Source organism: Rhamphochromis sp. 'chilingali' (genome assembly GCF_963969265.1).
Source record: "Rhamphochromis sp. 'chilingali' genome assembly, chromosome: 2".
Lineage (NCBI taxonomy): Eukaryota > Metazoa > Chordata > Actinopteri > Cichliformes > Cichlidae > Rhamphochromis > Rhamphochromis sp. 'chilingali'.
In genome coordinates this window covers 2,618,190-2,637,368 of record NC_137930.1, presented here as the reverse complement: position 1 = coordinate 2,637,368, position 19,179 = coordinate 2,618,190, and the positions used below count along the sequence as shown (strand labels likewise).

General features: G+C 44.2%; 1 long non-coding RNA gene and 1 pseudogene across 2 annotated transcripts; one reads left to right on the top strand and one right to left on the bottom strand.

The window, feature by feature from the left end:
* The first annotated feature begins 280 nt into the window (after nucleotides 1–280).
* On the top strand, nucleotides 281–6,376 carry LOC308390260. The gene is made up of 3 exons (XR_013970418.1): nucleotides 281–1,351; nucleotides 3,173–4,564; nucleotides 6,241–6,376. It is a non-coding gene; the product is annotated as an uncharacterized lncRNA (long non-coding RNA).
* Nucleotides 6,078–10,737, bottom strand: LOC308390248 (zinc finger protein 277-like; annotated as a pseudogene). The gene is made up of 9 exons (XR_013974763.1): nucleotides 10,695–10,737; nucleotides 9,980–10,174; nucleotides 9,617–9,705; nucleotides 9,421–9,503; nucleotides 9,094–9,185; nucleotides 8,773–8,869; nucleotides 7,617–7,659; nucleotides 7,357–7,531; nucleotides 6,078–7,162 (listed from the first exon to the last, which is right to left on the bottom strand). The product of XR_013974763.1 is annotated as a zinc finger protein 277-like (transcript).
* Between the last annotated feature and the right edge of the window lie 8,442 nt (nucleotides 10,738–19,179).

Genomic DNA, 19,179 nt, shown 5'->3' with positions numbered 1-19,179 from the left:
TGCCCCTACCTGGCCCCCCCAACAAAAATTTTCTAGACACGCCACTGCAGTTGAGGTATTATTTCAGCTTTTCTAATGCTAATCAGCTGCTCCTGTTTGTAAACCCGCTTGTTCCCATGATTACGCATCATAACTCATCATCATTATTCATCTATGTATTACTTTTATGTATTAGTCATCAATTTGTCGTAATCATCTATCCTTGCAGTTGTTTATTACACAAAATAAATTATATTATCACACTTCTGGCCACATAGCGCTGTGGTGAGACCCTCACGAGCGATTGATGATCGGGAGCTGGTCGTGAGGTGTTAATCACTTCTCGTTACCCCACGTATACTACACGACGCACGATGAAGGCCAAAATCGGTCCGATCACTCAAAAATCGGCTCAAAATGGGCCAAAAATCGCACAGTGTGAGCCCAGCATTAGAGCAGCAATGTTTGTTCCCCGCAGAGAAAGGGAAGAATGGGAAAAGGAAAACACCTGGCTGGAAAACGTTAATATGGGCATGTGCAGTGAATATCAGCGCTATGTGGCCAGAAGTGTGATAATATAATTTATTTTGTGTAATAAACAACTGCAAGGATAGATGATTACAACAAATTGATGACTAATACATAAAAGTAATACATAGATGAATAATGATGATGAGTTATGATGCGTAATCATGGGAACAAGCGGGTTTACAAACAGGAGCAGCTGATTAGCTTTAGAAAAGCTGAAATAATACCTCAACTGAAGCCAATTGTACTAAATGCACTAAATGTGCACTGTTACAAGAATATTTTTCTTTCTATTGTTTTCTATTATTTTAAGTTAAGCAGGACAGAGTTCTTTTAAAGAAAGATTTACTTATATTCTCAAAAGTTAAGCATGACAGGCTTCTGTTTAAGAAAGAGACCAGTTTTACTGTGTTAATGTTGTCATTTTGAGCTAAAAATAAATGGCTAAATGATCATTTGTTTCACATGTGTTCATATCACAAAGAATAGAATATGCATCTACTTAAATCAACTTCAAGTCAAATGGTTAAAAAAATAATTTCACACACAAAAAAAGAGCTAGAAAATTCACCACACTGGGAAGGGTGAAGACAACTGGGTCGCCCGGCCCTGGCCACGAGGTGTCCCTTATTTATTTTTCAGGGAGTTGGCAACCCTACATATAGGGAATTTAGTTCCGGTAGATGGTGGCTCTCAAGCACAGCAATGTAAATCTCTCACATTGAGAGCGCAGGGCAAGCTAGCGAGACAGAAGTTAAGCTCTGCTTGCAACAGGCAAATTGAACCTCATTCAGATCTGGCGTTTGGAATTATTTTGGTTTTCATGTGACGTATGACCCTGAAGGTAAGCGAGTCATGGACTAAAGTAAAACAGTATGTTGGATGTGCCATGCAATGCTCAATTACATTGGTGTGAACTAGTGTGTTAGCGCAGTTAGCTCGTTAACGTGTTGGCCGTCTAGCCCCATGCACGAAGCGATCGGCGGTAGCTCGTTAACGGAGATTTGCCGTGTTGTGGCGTTAAGGTCATTTCAACGAGATTAACCTGAAAGCACTAGTGGGAACACAACGAATATGACTGCACATTTACATCATCCTAGTGCAAAGACAAAAACAACAAGCATGCTACTAACTTTAGCCGAGTCATTTAGACAGCTGTTAGCACGTGATTCTCCTTATGCTGCTGAGAATATAGTCCAGAAGAAGCGGATAGTATAGCTTTTATTTTGGAAAGAGACATTTCTCTGTAATAAACTCTCTTTTCCAAAGATGAGTGATTCCTCAATCAGATACAGGGCTCGCAATATCGCTAGCCCAACGTCCTGGGGCTAGCGATTTTTTCAGTCGGGCTACCAAAATCTATCTCTTCCCTGCCCGTCGGGCTATTGTAGGAAAAATATATGTCAATGCTTTTGCATTCTTTCAGAAATGTAGCTGGGTAATTATGTCATTGGCATCGGTGAGCCACTGTCAATATGTGACATATTGAAGTCGCGTTTGAATTTGCGCTTGTTTTTTTGCTTTCACTTTGCAATCGTGCGAACTGTGTATAGAGAGCGACAGCACTGATCTGTGAGTGATGATAATTTGTGCACCAATTCCTCTGACATCGTCTTATTAATCGTTAGCTTACTATGCAAACATGACAAGTGAAATCTCCTGCAGCTTAAACATGTGAGAGGTTGATCGCAGAGAATCGCTGAGCTTATGTGAGTGTGTGTAAAAGCAGCAGTATATATATTTTAGTTCTGCTGAGCCAAATAAGACAGGTCAGGGTGAAGAAGTGACAGCCAAAGAAAAGCTTACCACAAAACGGAGAAGTTATGACAAATCAGACTATAAGGCAAAAAGAAAGTGCAGCTTTATGGTTTCATGGACAAAATTATTTCTGTGGCTGCAATATGACGAGCTAAATAACCAGGGCTGCACATAAGTGGTCCGCAGGTGCGCATTCGCTGTCAAAATAAAAAACACGCACAAGGGTTAGGGTTAAATTTAAAAACTGTACTTTTGAGTTAAAATATATATTTATAATTTTAATAAATGACAAATTAAAAATGCATGAACATTTTTTTGTATCGAAAAAATATCGAACCGTGACACCAAAGTATCGAACCGAACCGAACCGTGAATTTTGTGTATCGTTGCACCCCTAATAAATATATATATAGTCGACCTTAATCTTACAGAGAATGTGATGATTTCATGGATAATTAAAGTCAGTCATATATCCACAAACACAACAAGCTGAAAGTCAGTGATGCTGCTCGGTTTGCAGTCCTGAATATCACGGCACAAGCAGGATCCACTGCACTGTTAATGTGAGCTGTGTTATATTGCTGCCTCTGTTCGGTGGTGTCGAGCCAAACGGACTTTAACGTGTGTTTGAACGAGCTGACGGTTCACTCGTTAAGCTGAAAGAAAGATGCTTTAATCACAGCAGTCACACATGTGTCCACTGCACCATCTGGAACTCTTCTTGTTTACACTCGTAATAACACAAACACTAAATCCTGCTTCTCTGTGCTGTTGTGTAGCAGTGTGTACACCTGAGACTGTCACCTGTCTGTCTGTCCTGCACTCTCTCTCTGTTTCTTTCTCTCTGATTGTGGAATAAAAGTATGAACGTGTGTTTATAAGTTACACTTGTGTTTGAATCCTGCAGCTTATCACACATTTGATGTCCATGTGTGACGACTGCAAGTGTCCAGAGTGAGAACAGACTGAGGGACCCACTGCTGCACATCATCTGTGAGGCTTTGCAGCCCTGATGATCCACCAGGACAAACTCGGCAGTGTGTGAGGAAGAGGAGGAGGAAGAGCCAGCAGCAGCTGACAGATGGAGAGAATAGACAGACTGTTCCCTGTTTGTGAAGGACTGCTAGGAAAGTTTAACAGAACTGTCTGTGCTGAATCAGTCTTATTAGGTAATGTTCACATAATGTGATCATCCCAGTGTTTCCAGTGTGGGAGAAAGTACTCAGAGTACTCAGGGCCTTCAAGTTACACACCATGAAAGGCAGCAACAAGTTTAATGTTCAGAAACCTAAAGTCTGTATCAGCAGCAGAATGGAGCTAAAATAAATGTTGGTTTCAGTTCTATGAAGCTTTGAGGATTTTGGATCAGTAGCTGCTGTGTTTGTTGCATCATATTGCTGTAACTGTTTATATGCTTTATATATTCTGAGCTAAGTTGATCTATAGTGTTACATCATATTCTATAAGGATGTTATGTGTTTGTAGACTTTCTGCCCAGTTTGACCCATTTAGCAGACGTCAGCCTGTTTAAGGCTCTGATGTCTATTCTGTGTGACTTACAGCAGTTATGACATGGTCTGATTTTCTCACCCAATAAAGGAATATTTCATATATCAGTCTACTCTTCATTCTATCAGACACAGTTATCACAGCTCGTACATTTGCTTTATACACATATGTAAGCATGGAGCCAAATGTAATAATGCCAACGTATTAAACGAACAATATTTGTCTCTTATATATAACACATCTGTATACACACTGTCACAGATACTCGTCTTTGAGTGAAGATTTAAGGTGATAGGACATATAAACAACTGTTCAAGCTCACTGCTGTAATATATCATAATAATCTGACTATAACTTTAATATTGGCCATATTATATTTACATTACCACAGTGAGATGACTTTAGTCTCATGACCAACATCAGCTAATTGTTATTTACTAGCTAATCTTAAATGACTGTTCAGCACAGGAATGAAGCCCAACAATCATGTTTTACGGTCCTTTGGTCTCAAATGAACAAAACATGTTCTCCTTCGTTTCTGTCACACAAAGCTGTATGACACGTTTCTCGCGGTTAGTATCATGGTTGCTAGGCAACCTGAGCAGCGCGACGAAGGCAAGACCGTCCTATTTCACAAGCCTCTCACTTCCGCACTTCTCATACTTATAGTACGCACCGTGCGTAGTGCGCGTACTTCAAGCGTGCAGACCCTGAATTGGGACACAGCCTAGTGGTGCCGAGCTGGCGCACCGAGTAGTTCCTGTTACCTGCTGTGTGTCTGTTTTTACAGGTAAGCTGGGTTCCAAATAATACATATGTGATAGACAACAGTAGCAATCGAAAAGCTAGAGAGCCAGTTCACGAGTTTAAGGGTTGATAACGACGAACCACCACCAGCTGTTGCTAAAAGCACCTTTGTTAGCTAGCAAAGTATTTACAAATAGTTCTCCCGTTCATTGATCTGAGCATGCGCAGAATGATCCACAGCGCTCCTTTGATCTTCTCGAACGATCATCGTGACGTCACGGCGACATCACAATGATCCTTTGAGAAGATCAAAGGATCATTGTTTTGTCACAGCGACATCGCATTCTCTGCCACGCCCACCGAGTCTATAAATAGGAGCTCGTTCAACAGTTTACAGCAGAAAGAGACAGTTGTTTGAGACACAGCTACCCTTTGACACCCTTGAGCCCTAAACCTTTACAAAAATGTCACAGGCAAGTGGAGATTCGTTAGACCAACTGGAGCGTACGAGAGAGGAACTCCGGCATCAAAATGCACAGCTCTGGGAAGAAAACGCACGACTCACCGAAGAACTCGCACGAGTCAATGAAATGTGCATAGACTTCAGTCACGATGTCACACGACACATTCAAGAAAACACACGACTCGGTCGAGAAAACACACAACTCGGTCAAGAAAACGCACAACTCGAGCTAGAAAACGCACAACTCAATCTAGAAAACGCACAACTCAGTGAAAACTACATAGAACTCAGTAAAGAACACATAGAACTCAGTAACGATGTCACACGACACATTCAAAAAAACACACGACTCTGTCAAGAAAACACACAACTCAGGCAAGAGATGGCAGAACTCAGACAAACTGTGGAAAATCTTCAGCGCCCAGCGGTACGGGAACAAGAGACAACAGAAAGAGAATCGCCTGGTTCGTGTGGTGTAAAGGTTTAACTGTTGCGTTTCCTGCAGCTTTCTGGGTCGCCTCTAAGATTTTCAGCTGAAGCGAATGTCCCGCTCTGTGGGGTCTGCCTCGAGGCCGGCGTCCGTCTGGGTCGATCCTTAATAGTCGTTTTTGCTGAGTTCTCATTGCTTCGAATCACGTGTCCATACCACCTCAGGCGGGATTCGAGCATCTTTTGAACTCGAGCCACAGTCCACCGACCTGTCATAAATATGCTGTGCTCTCCTTTATGTTTGATTTAATTTTGCCCCTCACCCCCCAACCAGTCATGGCAGAAGACCGCCCCTCCCTGAGCCTGGTTCTGCCAGAGGTTTCTTCCTGTTAAAAGGGAGTTTTTCCTCTCCACCGTTGCCAGAGTGCTTGCTCATAGGGGATCATTTGATTGTTGGGGCTGAATTTTTGGATTTCATTTAATTGGCTTGAACTGAAAAATCTAAAAATTCATGTGAGGGCTTCACATAGTGGAGAGCACTACATTTGCTAACTGCTCTTTGTTTATTTGTAGATTTTGTAGTTCTTCCTACTACAAAAACTACAAATGAAAACAAGGCAGTTAGCAGCAAATGAAAATAAATAAAACACTTAAAAAAATCTGCTACTGCTCTGTGTGTTTACTTCAGTGAACACTTGTATGTTTTTGTGTTAGAAGATTATAGATTGTCCAAAATGTCCTACAGCCTGCCAGAGTACGAAATGAGGATAAAACAGGAAGTTTGACAGCAGTGAGTTCCTGCAGCGACCTCTCGTTTCTCTCCTCAGTGCTGCATGTTCGTGAACGTGAGCCTGGACGCGAAGGACGCGGTGAAAACTCTGAGCGCTGCAGTTCGGCTCCACCATACGGCAGGTGTCGCTCAGCAAAGCGATGCAGAAAAACAACAGAAACACCAAATAGGACAGATGTTTCAGGCACGAGACGTCCCTGGGCTTTCTGAGGGGACAACAACAACAATAATAATAACAATGTGCAGTAAAACATACACTCATTCTTTTCATTTATTAAGTTCCTGTGTTTTGTTGTTTGTGTTGTGCGTAGTGCCGACGCGGGACAGTTTGCAATTGTGTAGTGCTGTTGTTCTAAGTGTGACTGTGCAATGACAATAAAGAGTCTCTCGTCTCATCTTGACGATGAGCTCGTCCACCACAGCACTGAATCCAGCTCAGTTACAAGTTACAAAAGAAAATCATTTTTACTCGAGTACTAAAATTCATATTCAAGAAAACGCATGTTTCAGCTTCATTGCACGAGGCAGAGCAATTACGTTTCAGCGGACATCATGGCGTCCGCGTGTCCAGCTGTGGAGAGGACTCTTCTTTTGCCTTTCTTATCTTTACTAAGTAGAGACGTACAGGAAATAGTTGAGAGGGAAAGGGCCGGACTCAAACCCGTGCCGCTGCGTTCCAGCCATGTGGCATGTGGTCACCATGAGCTGAGCTCAGCCGACGTCAGAGACGCCTTTGAGTCAAACGTATGACACGTGTCCGTCTGTGGTCCTAGCTGCTGCCTCCTCGCTCCTTCAGCAGCTGCTTGAGGACACTGGACTGTTTCAGCGCTCTCAGGTTAGAGATGTCCTCCGCGATGACCGGGATCTCCTCGCCGCGATGCTCCTCGTCACCGTCGCCTTCCTCGCTGTCAGAGAGCGTGCACAGGAGAGCGTCGTTCTCGTACGTGGGGAAGTAATACCTGCGGAGCGAGACGACGTTTAGTGCTCAGGCTCAAATTAGTCCCAAAAAGGACGCCATTTTCCTCAGCTGATAAAAATACTCCAAATGAAGTGTAAACATCTGTGGCGTTGACCACGTTCATCAGCAGCTGTACGCCAGCTTTAAAGCCCGTGCTCTCATTGGTTAATTCTGCAGGCGCTTCCTTAAACCTACTGCGGCTGGTCCCAGGCGGACATCTCTGGCAGTTTCATCACGTGACCTTCAGCCGCGATGTGACGCAGGGCGTCCGCCCGGCAGTCGAACATCCGCGTGCAGCCGTAGCAGCGGCTCTGATGGATCTGCCGCCGGATGAAGTTCACCAGTTTGACCTGCTGGTAGAACTTGAGGTCTGAGGGAGGACAGAACATTAGAAACACTCAGAAGGAAGAAATAGAAGCAAACTGCGCTCGAATTACCACGGCGATTTCACCCACTGAGCTCGGTCTTAAGGAGGTGGAGGTCGAAGCCGTGAGCCTCCTGCAAACACAAAACAGAAAGATGTCAGGGTCACGCACGCGACGCCCGTTACAGACTTCATAAATAACAAAACCAGAAAGCAGAGAGAAACTTTTCTGCCTCTCAGGTAAACTCGTCACTCGTGAGCACAAACTTAGAGTCACGTTTGGGAAACTGGTTCTGACTTTAAACCAGAACGTTTAATCAACGACAAAATCGGACTGCAGTCGACGTCCAATCCTAGATTTATTTATTGTTCACGAGTGTTAAGTCTAATTGTTGAATGTTGTCATCGTGTTTCTTAAATTTGTACGGTCTGAGTTCAACCTATAGGATCAAGACGTTCCTTTGTCTCTGACCTCTCCAGCCACTCTGTGCTGGGGGAGCTTTTATTGCAGATGCATCCTGACAGATCTGTTGTGAGCTTCCTGCTTTTATGACACACACACACACACACACACACACACACACACACACACACACACACACACACACACACACACACACACACACACACACACACACACACACACACACACACACACACGTCTTAGAACCACTGGGGGGTTTTACAGTGGGAGGTGCTTGTGTTGTATTGTGTATTGTAACTGCCATGTCAATAAATAGCTACGGGGGAAGCTGCTCTTTGAAGGACTTCGGGCCTGAGACAGGACAGGGGCGTGGGCTCCAAGAGCTGGTTCTTGACCAAAGACTTCCCTCGTTAGCGAGTGAAAAACCGGTTGAAGATGTTCTGTCATGTCTTGTTTCCTTCATGATGAATAAGTCTCTAAACTAGCGGGGCCTGTGGAAACAGACCCAACAACGAGGAAACATTTTTATTTGCTCGTTAAAGTTTTGACAATCATGTATTTATTTGGAAACTTTTCAAAATAAAAGGCGCTTCATTTTAAAAGCTCTTCAGCTTCGGTCCGTCTGTGTGTGAGGGCACTTCCTGAGTAAAATCCACGTTTTGTGCGAACGATGGATTCATATGTTTGCAGAGACCTCAGGAAGCAGATCGTTTCCTGTTAGTGTGCACTGTCTCCGTTCTCCCAGAAGCCTTTGCAGAATCGTTTCAGGGATGAAAAGCAGAAAACGATATTTTCCTTCTCTGAAACTTCTACGTTCCTGTACCTTCATATGCGCGTAGATCTGCTCCAACGTCTCCGATTGGTGATCACAGAACAGACACACTGCAGAGACCGGATGAGCCTGCCAGTCCGACCAATCACTGCGGACGATACAGAGATGACACGAGCAGACATTTACACAGGATCAGAGGAGGACTAGGAAGTGGACTTGATTGAAACTTTTGCATCCAGGCTGACATAAGAGATGACTACAGGAAGCAAAGAAGCTTTTAGTCACATGATTTCAGGAAGCTCTACCTTCTGTCTGCTTTAATCTAACACACGTGAGGTTTCCAGGACTGATGGGAATCCCGCGGCGCGTTACCTGTTTCCCGTGAACTCTTCGCTGCAGAACATGCAGAGACGATGGAAGCTGCTGTCGTCTCGCTCCTTCTGCTGCTGCTCCAGGACCTCCTCCTGTGGGAGCACAGAAGAAGAGCTCAGAGGAATTCTTCAGAAAACTACCTCAGAGTGCTCAGATATTTAAAGTGCAGAGATTACAACGACACAAAGCGTGTCAAATCACTCAAATCTGCAATTTTTCTGATTTTTCCTGATTTTCAGACTTTGCCTCAAAATAAAGTTTAAAAGAAACGAAACTTCCAGCAGCACAAGATTCACTCAGGATGCTCCGAGTGTCACGTCTCCTCACCAGTCGTTTCTGCTGCAGCTTCTCTCGGAGGACTCTGTCTTCTGGAAGGACGTCACACAGCAGGAAGTAGTCCTCCTGCTTCTCTGTCAGGTCAGCGAGGAAGAAGAGTTTTTAATGAGTCATTAATCAGAGCTGGAGGAAGTGTGCGTGGTTCACTTTGAAAGGTCAGGTCCTCTGTGGGTTTGAGTGAACTCACCGACTGGGCCCGTGGAGTTGGTTTTGATGACGCTGCAGAAATCTGTGAGCGGCTGCTCGAGGAATCTGCCCTTCCAGTACAGCAAGTACCTGATGGAGGAAACTCGTCAGTAAAAACCGACTCACAGCCAGGTTTACCGGCGCACAGAAACACTTCGTCACGGTTCATAAAAGCAGCACACTAACAGGCGTGGACATGCTGGACTTGTTGTATATATTTATACTTGTAAGGTAAGGGTTTCCCCCCATCACCCCAAATAATTACAGGAAGTCTTTGGTGAAATGATCGAGTTCCAAATGCTAAAAACATCCAAACGTGTTCCCGAGAGTTAAACGAGTGAGCCGGAGCATGTGTGGCTCGTACTTTGGGACGTCGGCGATGACAAGCTTGTGCTCCATCAGCAGGTGTCTGAGGAGGACGTCTTTCCGCGGCGGTGGGACGGACTCAGAGCAGAACAGGCAGACCAGCGGCTCGGAGCCGGGACATTGAACACCGGAGGGCTGGAGGTGTCAGCCGGCTGATCGGGGAAACACAGCGGCTCCAGAATGCTGTCCTTACCTGAGAAAGCAGAAGAGAGACTACACCTTATATACCACACACACTCTACTCCAGACCAGGTGAGTCAAAACCAAGCGGAAGCGAGAATGTACAGCCTGGCATGAAGAAGCATTTCCCTCTGATCTACAAAAATCTGTCTGTATACAATTATTTTCATCACCCGTGGGGACAAAACTATGATCTAAAAGTAAAAAAATAAATAAATTAATGAATTAAATAACTCATTAATCGAACTCAGACTTTACACGCTGTTAAATCCTGAATAAACTTCACAGCTGTCAGACTGAGTACTGACTGAATATAGAGATTGCTGTATAATCACAGTTAGCAGCCCAGCTATTTCCTAGCCTGCTAGCTTAGCCGGGCGGGTTCCCGCCTGCTTTTCTGATTTTTTTTAGCCTTTTTTCTGCTGATTGTGGATTCCCACAGACTCGGAGAGTCACCGACACCCAAACCTTTGCACGCAGACCACCAGATATCAGCATTAAAGCCGCGGACACGTTTAAAAAGTCACACTTACCGTCTTTACTCGGCTCGCTGGCGGCCATGTCTGGTGTCACGTGGTGCAAATAACACAAACCAAACCAATCGGAGGCCGTAAAATGCCAACGAAGCGCCTTCGCGGACCCCCGGTAAAACACGAATTAGAAAAGGTGCATTCAAGTGGTTCAAGGAAATATAAAAACTCAAGTTTCGATAGCTGAAGGTTAATTAATGTGAATGAAGTTGACTAACATGTAACGTTGGACGTTGTTGCATATATATAGCAAAGAATATAAATCACATGAACACTCAGATCCTCAAGATATACCTGAGAGTGTTCTCTGAACATGAAAGTTTAGTGTTCATAAATACCCATTTATTAACATTACATTAGCATATGTGTCCTCCCCTCTATTACAAATTTTTAAATGAAACGTTATTTGTGAATGCGTACCATGTGTACAGGTGTAAGGCTCCCTAAAATAAAAGTCTGAAAATAACATTTGAGTTTCTGTACAGGGGGGCACAAGAAGGCTGGATATGGTGCAAATTCTTAAATAAATGACCCAAGTTTTATACGTGAAGTCAGTTTTAAGGTGGAGTGGCTGCTGATGACACACAGCTTGGATTCGGGAATTCACTGGAAGCACGTTGTGGTCAAAGACCACTGGGGGGCACAAACAGCTCAGTGTTCATCCTGCAGTCTGACTCACTCTGTTATTCTCAACAACAACAAAAAAACTATAGATAAAAGCAATGACAGCAATACTGCAGAAATAATAAACCTTTCTCCCTTTAAGCACAGAATGAAAATATGAAAACACACTGTCAGCTGTTTTTTTTAAATATTGCAAATACATACATGATGTGATGTCATGCCATGGTGATAATCTCATATATGACACGTTATTATGACTCTGTAATCACCGAAAAGTGCTCACAGTCAGTCTTTGTGACTGCAGTTTGTTAGTCCAGCATAAAGAACAAAGTATTTCACAAACACTTTGAACCAGTATATAAAAAAATATTTTGAGTTTTAAAAGTTCATGTTCACTGGCGCACACACTACCAGACACTCCTTCTCCATGCTTCATGGTGGGAACCATGCATGTAGAGACCATCGTTCACCTTTGTGGAACCAAAGATCTCAGATTTGGACTCATCACACCAAAGCACAGATGGTCTAATGTCCATTCCCTGTGTTTCTTGGCCCAAACTAATCTCCTCTGCTTGCTATTTGACCATAAAGGCCTGATTCACACAGTCTCCTCTGAACAGCTGATGTAGAGTGTGTCTGTTACTGGAGCTCTATGTGGCATTTATCTGCGCTCTGATCTGAGTAGCTGTTAACTTGTGATTTCTGAGGCTGGTGGATGAATGTATCCTCAGCAGCAGAGGGGACTCTGGCTCTTGCTTTCCTGGGACGGTCCTCGTGTGAGCCAGTTTCTTTGTAGCGCTTTATGGTTTTTGTGAAGTTTTTGCAATTTCCTGGATTGACTGACCTTCAGTTCTTAAAGAAATGACAGACTGTTGTTTCTGTAACGGAGCGGAAAGGCTGATTTTATTTCCACAGTGTCGTTTTTTAAAGGAAGGAAACCTTCCTCCAAACAGACAGAGCAGTGGAGCCGCCAAGGGAAAGCACACGATTAAAAAAAACTGTATAATTAAAATATAATTTATTATATTTAAATAGTTAAAAATGCAAAATGAATTAAAACAACCTTGGCCAAGGGGTAACACAATAAAAAGCAATAAAACACAACATTAACAGTCCAGTGGCATCCGCCACGATATAAAAGTCCAAACGGTGCAGAAACCAACAGGATTGTCGCCGTCCTGTCGGCCTCTTCATTCTGATGCCAACTAGAAAAGGGAGAGAGGGCCAGCGGCAGTCACCATTCTTAAATTCCACTGGAGGTTCGTCTTAGACGGGATGAATCGGGACTTACCCCAGATGGGCAGAGCTCCTAACTCCGCCCACCACTGTGTTGTGCTTCACACGCGTAGCCATAGACTCGCCGTCCCGGGGACATAAGGCGCCATCCCGCTGCCTCTCTATCCCCTGCCGTGGGCCTCTCTCGGCGAGGAGCTACCTCCCGTCAACACCAGCACAGACCTCTCCGCTCAGCTCCGATCACTCCCTCCAGTGCGCGGTCGTCCGCGATCTCTGGTCTCGTTCTCCTTTGCCGCACGCCTTGGCCAGCTGCCTATAGCCGGGCCTCTGTGCCGCTCTGCGCGGCCGTCGCCCACACCGGTTACCATGCCATGTCTCTCCTCCTCTCAAGCCTTCTCTCAAGCTTTTTCTCCCCCCGCTGCTCTATGGTCTGCCAGGCCCTCTTATTGGCCTCTCTGGGATCTCTCGCAGGTGTGATCAGTTTACTATCAGGTAGGGGCGGAGTCTTTACAGGACAGGTGTTCAATTTAAATAAGATAAAAACATGCAATAAAGCTCATACAAACAAACCCAATATACAATATTAAAATATTAAAACAGATAAAACATTGCAAAACATGCACAATAAAACTCTAAATAACTTGTCCCGTTTCACCCCGTGACATTTCCTTCGCTGATTGGTTCTTGCCATAATATGAATTCTAACAGTTGTCAAATAGAGCTGTCAGCTGTGTACTAGGCCTGCACAATAAATAAAAAATTTATTGTCATCGCAATATCAGCCTGTGCGATGGGCCCATTGCAAAAGACGGCGCAAACTGCGATAATTGGGTACCTTAAAATGTTTACGCACGTGCTTTAAAGAATTTGCCAATCAAAGAAACCCCTTTACACATTTGACCAGTCGAACAGAGCCCTTCACGGCATTAACCAATCAAATGGATTAGAGGCCCGCCTCCTATGTAGGTGGGGAGCGAACAACGCTGCAGCGACGAGTCGGAGTTGTAATGGCTGAGAGCGAGACGCATGACGAGAACGCTACTGACTATGAACTCGTGGCTAAAAAATAGTACCTCGCTTATTTGGAGGTACTTTGGATTTGGTAAAGACGACGTTCTCCAAACACAGGTGCTCTGCAAAACTTGCCGAACACTCGTGGCAACCACCAGAGGAAACACGACTCCACCATCATCTTCAACACGACCACAGAGAACTGTTTGAAGAGTTCCAGAAAGACAGGGCTAGCTAATGTTGCTAATGTTAAGACAAAGAGCGCCGCAGTCCAACGGCCGTCTCTGTATCCGAGTTTTTCAAGTGGAACTCCTTATGAGAAAACGTGGAAGCGCTACAAAGAAATAACAGAGGCCATTACACATTTTTTGACAAAGACATGATGCCTATAAATACAGTTAGCAGGGAGGGCTTCACCAGTCTGATACATAAAGTGGACCGGAGATACCGCATCCCCTCAGGAAACTACTTTTCCCATGTCGCCATTCCACAAATGTACGAAACATGCCGCAAGACTAGGGTGGGTTTTAATAATCGATTCATCGATTAATATCGATTCTGGCTTGGATAACGTGATATCGATTCATTAAAATCCTGAATTGATTTTTTTAATATAAATGTATTTTGCCTGAAATTCCAGAATCTCAGGTGAAACTTCACAAAATTTTGACAACCACCAAACATTTAAAACAGTGAATGAGAGCAAGAACACAGATTCTGCACAGAGACGTAAACACAAAGCGCCGACGGATCAGGATCAGTGAGATGTGACTTTCTCACCCGACGGCACGGACACGCTCGGGGCTGAAAGCCGACAGCTCGCTGATTCTGATGTTTCGGCGGGTCCGCGCTTTGTGTTCACGCCGTTTTTGCACAGATTCTAAAGCTGTTAGTTTGATCTCTCTCCAAACAATATTGACCGAACCAGCAGCAAAAGAAGATCCAAACTACGCTTCACATAAACATCGTCATGGATTCACTCTGACTTTTGCTGTTTTGCTTCCACCAGGATAAAATCACACTTCATGCACAGCTCTCTCTCTCTCTCTGTACTTCAAGAACAGTTTCCCGTCTGTCCCCGAAATCTGTTTTCTGCATTATTCGCTTGGTTGTTACGCACAAGTCTACTGTTGTTTACAGGCTGTCGGCCGATGTTTTTTTTACTTACTTCCAAAAAGAAAACCTAATTTCTGCCGTTCAATAGGCTTCTGAACAAATGTAAACTTTTTAAAATTATGCAAAACGCTGTGTCTCTAATAAAACCGCTGTAACTTCAGAGGCAATGTTCATAAGCTGGTTAATGGTTTTCTTTCGTTTTTGATGTACTGCAGAATATTTTTATAAAATCCAGGCCAGGAAAACCACCTTCATGTGTTTCTGTGTTTTATCTTCAGCTACTTTGACACAAAGGCCTCTGCTGTGACGCTCACACCTGTGATAAAGTCTGGAAAGTGTCAGCTTCCTTTTTATAGATACAAAAATATGTAAATGTACTGATCTGAATTATAATCTGACTGAGGCAAAATTTCCCAGATTTAAATCGAATCGAATCAAATTGAATCGAATCGTGTATCGAATCGATTCAGGACCTTGTGAATCGGATTCAAATCCATTCTAGAAATCATGGACGATACCCAGCCCTACACAAGACCGTCACATTTGAACTGAGCCAAGCTGAAAACTACGCTACAGACCTATGATCAAGTCGTACAACAGAGCCATATATGAGTTTCACAGTGCTCTTCCTCACCGAAGACTTTGAACTGAAAACACGGTGTCTAGAGACTGTGTGTTTTCCAAACTCTCACACTAGTGAAAATATAGCCCGTGTATTACGTGAGGTGCTGGCCAGCTGGGATCTTAAAGAAGACCCAAAAATTTTTATGGGGGCAATGTTTCAATGTTAAAGTGCACTTTGTTGTTACACTGCTAATACAGCAGCTTTCTTTAAATAAAACTGTTGCAGTAAAACGTAAATTATGTATTCGGGGTTTTTTGTTTGTTTTGCTATTTATTTTATCGTAAGTCATATCGTTATCGCAATATTGATCGCAGTTATCGCACATCGCAGGGTTTCCTAATATCGTGCAGCCCTACTGCGTGCCACCCTGACTTCTAGTCCCAACCAGATTCAGAAGGCAAGAAATTCCAGGATTCCAGCTTTGGAGTTAACACACCTGTGAAGTGAAACCATGTCAGGTGACTACAGCATGAAGCTCGCTGAGAGAAGGCCGAGGGTTTAATTCCATGTGTTCATCCATAGTTTTGATGCCTCCAGTGAAAATCTGTAAATAGTCATTAAAATAAAGAAGAACCAAATATAAATATTATATATTTGTGATTGTTATTTATGTTTTTGCATATTTCAGTACTTATTTTTGAGAATTTCTTGTTCTATTAATTGTAGTTATTTGTAATGTTTTACTCGTTGTTTGGTAGCATGCTGCAATACTGAGACCTGAGAATGTCACGGTCTGTGTGGCAGACTGTGGGGGAGAAAGGACCTAAATGCTGGACTCTGTGCAGTAAACAGTGCGTTGATTTACAGTGAAGTAAATGTAACACACAACAAATCTCCAGTGCGCTCCCACGACTCCCGTGTCGCGCCTTCTCCCAAGTGTCTGTACTCTGCTCCCGAGTCTCCGCACTCTCCGTGCAAAAACAAAATCCTCTAGCAAACAGAGCCCCTAATCCCAACGGTTTCAAAGTCCGACCGCACGTCCAGCAGCGCTGTCAAAACAGTCCCCAAAAAACTGAAAAAATCAACCACAGTTCTGCCACAGTTTTGGCAGCTGGCCCGATGGACGGTGACGGCAGGAAAACAGCTCGAGCGGCCTGCCACAGGTCTGGCAGCTGTGGCATAGCAGTTCTGGTGGCCGGCCAGTGATCTGATGACAGCCTTGTAGTAGGTCCAGCCACGTAAGAGCTCCGATGGCCCATGGCGAAGCACTGCAGGTGGTTTGTGACACGCAGGCCGTGCTGGTGTGGCAGCTGCAGGCAGTGGAAATGATGGTGGTGTAGCAGCCACTGGGGGTAGATTGGACGGTGATGCAGCAGCAACAGGTAGGTAAAGTGATGGTGGCGTGGTTATGGCAGGCGGTTGAGCAGGTGAGGTCTCCAACATCATAGACACAGGAACAGCAGCACAATGCAGAAACAAACACATATCATATAACAAGAGTCATAAATGCTCATGGACCCTGGGTCGCTCAGACCCAGGTCCTGGACAGAGAATCTGTTTTTCATTCATATCATGTCAAATGGCTGAATGACAGTGAAGCTGAGTCTGAGCTCTCTTCTGCTTTAGTCATTTGTGGCACAAATTTAAAAAGTTTCTGGAAACATCCCTCAGAGGTTTTGGTCCATGTTGACATGACATCATCACACAGCTGCTCCAGATCCATGATGTGAATTTCCTGTTCAACCAAATTACATTCAACTCAGTTCACTTTTATTTATACAGCAAAAACAACAACAGTTGCCTCCAGGTACTTTATATTGTAGAGTAAGAACCTTATGATAATAAAGAGACAAAAGAGAAACTCCAACAATGACATGTGAGCAGCACTTTGGCAACAGTGGGAAGGAAAAACTCCCTTTTAACAGGAAGAAACCTCCGGCAGAACCAGGCTCAGGGAGGGGCGGGGCCATCTGCTGTGATTGGTTGGGGTGAGAGAAGGAAGACAGGATAAAGACATGCTGTGGAAGAGAGACAGAGGTTAATAACAGATATGATTCAATGCAGAGAGGTCTGTTAATACATAGTGAGTGAAGAAGAAACACCCAGTGCATCATGGGAATCCCCGGCAGCCTACATCTATTGCAACATAACTAAGGGAGGATTCAGGGTCACCTGGTCCAGCCCTAACTATATGCTTTAGCAAAAAGGAAAGTTTGAAGCCTAATCTTGAAAGTAGAGATAGCGTCTGTCTCCTGAATCCAAACTGGAAGCTGGTTCCACAGAAGAGGGGCCTGAAAACTGAAGGCTCTGCCTCCCATTCTACTGTTAAATACTCTAGGAACAACAAGTAGGCCTGCAGAGCGAGAGCGAAGTGCTCTAATAGGGTGATATGGTACTGTGGGGTCATACATACTAAGTATGATTTAGTCTGATGCTTGCAGTGTTGGTGCAAACAAAATGGAAGGAAACAATAATCAAAGCAATCTGGATTCTTCCAGCAGTGTCACTAACACAGATGTAGTGATGGACAGGTGTGACACAGATGTTTCTGATGCCCCTCGTGGTTCTGTCAGGACATCATTAGAGTGACATGAAAACCTTCAGATGTTATGATGTTACTCTTTCAAACCCTTTCACCACCCTCTCTCTCCCTCTGGAGGTGGTGCTCTCTCGGCCTCCCTGCGGCTCCTCGTTCTGCTCGAGCAGGCCGCTCAGGTGCGTTCAGGTGCTGCATTATTCACACCGAGCCCGGGGGCTCTAATTAAACCCTGGAGAGAATTGGAATCGTATGCCCTTTTGTTTAAGTGCGCTTTTCACTTCTCTATGTGCACGGCGCTGTTGTACTACCGTGGCAGTATAATCATGGTCAAAATCGATGGGTTTGTCTTTGACGAGGATCTTCTTCTGCCATGCGTTTCTGAGGACGGTTTCCTTTGTTTTGAACGGAAGAAAACAGACGACAATGGAACGGAGAGCGGCATCAGCACCTGGCTTAGGACCGAGGGATCGGTGAGCCCGTTGTATTTGTGGGTCAGTGCCATCAGGTATTAGTCTCTCTCTTCTGATCACATTTTCAACAAAGCTCATTACCGAACTGCCCTCTTCTCCTTCTCCTTCTCGATCTAGACTCAAGGTCTTCTAGCCTTTCGGTTAGTTTCCTTTGCTCCATTAGCGATTGTCTCAGCGCGTCATAGGCCACCGCTGACCAGCTTTCAAGCCCCGCCACTCGTGTTTCGGCTTCCTCGAGTTTCTCGCCGTGTTCTTGGAGCGCTAGCTTGTTAGCCGATAGCTGTTGGTTTGTGTCTTCTTTGAATTTCTTTAGGTCGTCTTTCAACTCACGCCTGAGGTCTTCTTTGAATGCGTCGAAGTCAGCTTTCATCTCCGTCCGGAGGTCAAAGATTTGTTGGCTGATATTTTTAATGCCCTCTTGCAAAGATTCGAGATTGGCCCCCTCGCCATTTTCTTCATCTGACACACAGACACAGTTACTCCTGAGCTCCTAATTGTCCCTCAAACCTGATTCAGGGATCCACTCCTCTACTTCACTGTCCTCACTTTCTGAGGACAGAAAGTGCACATTCCCTTGGTTTCCCTCCATAAAAGGTTTTTTACATCCATGTCCTGTAATTATGAGTAGATTGTAAAGTAATAAACATTGACTATGATCATATAAATGCACACAAACACATCTCTACACGCAAATGCAAATGCATTACTGTATATTGCCTGAAAAAAATTGGGCTAACTGCACAGTGTTGTCTTGAGGCAACAAATGAAAATTAACAGTTTTACTGTATAAATAAATTTTAGTGGCTACAGGAAGAGGGTGATAGACTGTCTGAAGCAGTTAGAACAAGACAAGGCTATTGACCGGACCTCATACCACAGGCTGTACCCAGGGGAATCTACACCAACCACTATGGTTTACCAAAAATA